General features: G+C 44.3%; 1 protein-coding gene and 1 non-coding gene across 2 annotated transcripts in view; both read right to left on the minus strand.

The window, feature by feature from the left end:
* The window catches only part of cd82a (CD82 molecule a), a 31,144-nt gene that overhangs the window by 10,286 nt on the left and 18,358 nt on the right, over nt 1–2,500 (minus strand). The gene's annotated exons all lie outside the window — the stretch shown is intronic.
* On the minus strand, nt 1,096–1,260 carry LOC121695106. The gene has a single exon (XR_006026024.1). It is a non-coding gene; the product is annotated as a U1 spliceosomal RNA (small nuclear RNA).

Here is a 2,500-nt window from a genome sequence, read left to right on the forward strand (position 1 = left end):
CCTTCACAGTAGGCTGTGTTGTCTACTAGCCAACCACCATTTACTAGCATTCATCTCAAAGACTCCTAGCAGCTTATGCCCACTATCTACACTTTAGCTTGGCCTATCACAGCTCACCCTTGCAATCCAGAGGGTCAGCTCGGCCAATCACAGCTCACCTTGGCAGTCCAGAGAGTCAACACGGCCAATCACAACCCTCCCCGGCAGTCAGTCAGTCACACTCCTGTTCGGAAGTCTGACCAGGTCATATGACCCCTCATGCCCCATCACACTGTACAATCTCAGACCTCTAACTCTCCAGTCTTCAGCAGGAGCAGACTGAATGGAACCAAGATGGATACCAACATGGATACCAACTAACACTCCTACAACTTCAGATAGACACCCCACTACCACAACTCCAGATGGACACCCTAACACTACCACAACTCCAGATGGACACCCTAACACTACCACAACTCCAGATGGACACCCTAACACTACCACAACTCCAGATGGACACCCTAACACTACCACAACTCCAGATGGACACCCTAACACTACCACAACTCCAGATGGACACCCTAACACTACCACAACTCCAGATGGACACCAGTTCCCTAACGCTAACACCACTTACATTTTTTCAATTCAATTTATTGTTATTTAAAGTGCAGTTATCACCATTGACCATTGTCTCAGAAAACTTTATAAGTGTCTACAGAGCTTGTTTCCCTGATGTGACATGGAAGGCTATTCCATAATAAGGGTGCCCGGAAAGCAAAAGATCTGTGACCTGCTGATTTCTTTTTGTACTTCAGATGAACACCAGTCCCCTAATGCCACCATAACTTTGGACACCAGTCCCCTAATGCTACCATAACTTTACACACCAGTCCCCTATGCTACCATAACTCTTTTGATCCCGTGAGGGAAATTTGGTCTCTGCACTTATCCCAATCCATGAATTAGTGAAGCACACAGTGAGGTGAAGCACACACTAATCCCGGCGCAGTGAGCTGCCTGCATCAACAGCGGCGCTCGGGGAGCAGTGAGGGGTTAGGTGCCTTGCTCAAGGGAAGCACTAACCAGTAGGCCATGGCTGTCCTAAAAAATCAGGGGAGAGCGCAAACACAGTCCCCCACTACCACAAATTATGCAGTCGAGATTCCCACATTTGGGGAATTCGTTCGGGTCAGCTACCGCCGAAGTGCAATGGCAGAGCCTCGCCAAAGGCGAACCACCTTCTTGATCATGGTATCTCCCCTGCCAGGTAAGTATAAGATGAACACCAGTCCCCTAATGCTACCATAACTTTAGTCACCAGTCCCCTAATGCTAGCATAACTTTAGTCACCAGTCCCCTAATGCTACCATAACTTAAGACGGACACCAGTCCCCTAATGCTAGCATAACTTTAGTCACCAGTCCCCTAATGCTACCATAACTTAAGACGGACACCAGTCCCCTAATGCTACCATAACTTTAGTCACCAGTCCCCTAATGCTACCATAACTTAAGATGGACACCAGTCCCCTAATGCTACCATAACTTAAGATGGACACCAGTCCAGTCCCTTAATGCTACCATAACTTAAGATGGACACCAGTCTGCTAATGCTACCATAACTTAAGATGGACACCAGTCCCCTAATGCTACCATAACTTAAGATGGACACCAGTCTGCTAACACAACCACAACTTAGAGCTTCAGTAGGCCAATGTGCAGTGGATGACACAACTCACTCCCTCTCTCAGTATGTGTGTGTGTGTGTGTGTATGTGTGTGTGTGTGTGTGTGTGTGTGGTGTGTGTGTGTGTATTTTTCAAAACTCAACACACAAAACCAACAATTGCTCACACAAAATGCAAAATGCCTAAAATCTCCAGCAAAATGACACACAACATTCAAAATGTCATAAACACATCTTTAAATCAAACATTCGCCTCACATTGCAAACACTTTTGTCATAATATAACATTTTGGATACATCATGTACACACTCATGTTGCTCAAAACCTAAAGCTCTTCTGTCTTAGGTTTTCTAAATGTATTTCCATACAAGAGTGAAAGTTACGGTATCAACAAAGAGAAGTTGAAATACACAGTAAAAATGCAAGCAATATTGAAACCAAAAATAGTGATTTTTCCCAAATAATTTGCTGTTGCGAATACAGTATTTTACAGCTAACAAGAAAAAAAGCAAACGTGTGTGTGTGTGTGTGTGCATGAGTGTTTGTGTGTGTGTGTGTGTGTGACCTCTGATTAACCAGTCTATACTATAATCTGCAGTCTAAAATGTCAGAGTTAAATCCCACTGCAGATATTGTAGTCTAGTTCTCCTCATCCAAACCAAATTAACTGAACTGACTCAGGTCAGACAGATAGACAGACTCAATTTAAACCAACACCTGACCTGGAATTTGCTCTGATTTAATTGGACCAAAACTCTTTATCCTCTAATTTGATTGGCTCAGATCTCCGTACAGACTGATATGATTGGCTTAGAACTCTGCAGCACAG

The sequence above is a fragment of the Alosa sapidissima genome, chromosome 20 (assembly GCF_018492685.1).
Source record: "Alosa sapidissima isolate fAloSap1 chromosome 20, fAloSap1.pri, whole genome shotgun sequence".
Lineage (NCBI taxonomy): Eukaryota > Metazoa > Chordata > Actinopteri > Clupeiformes > Clupeidae > Alosa > Alosa sapidissima.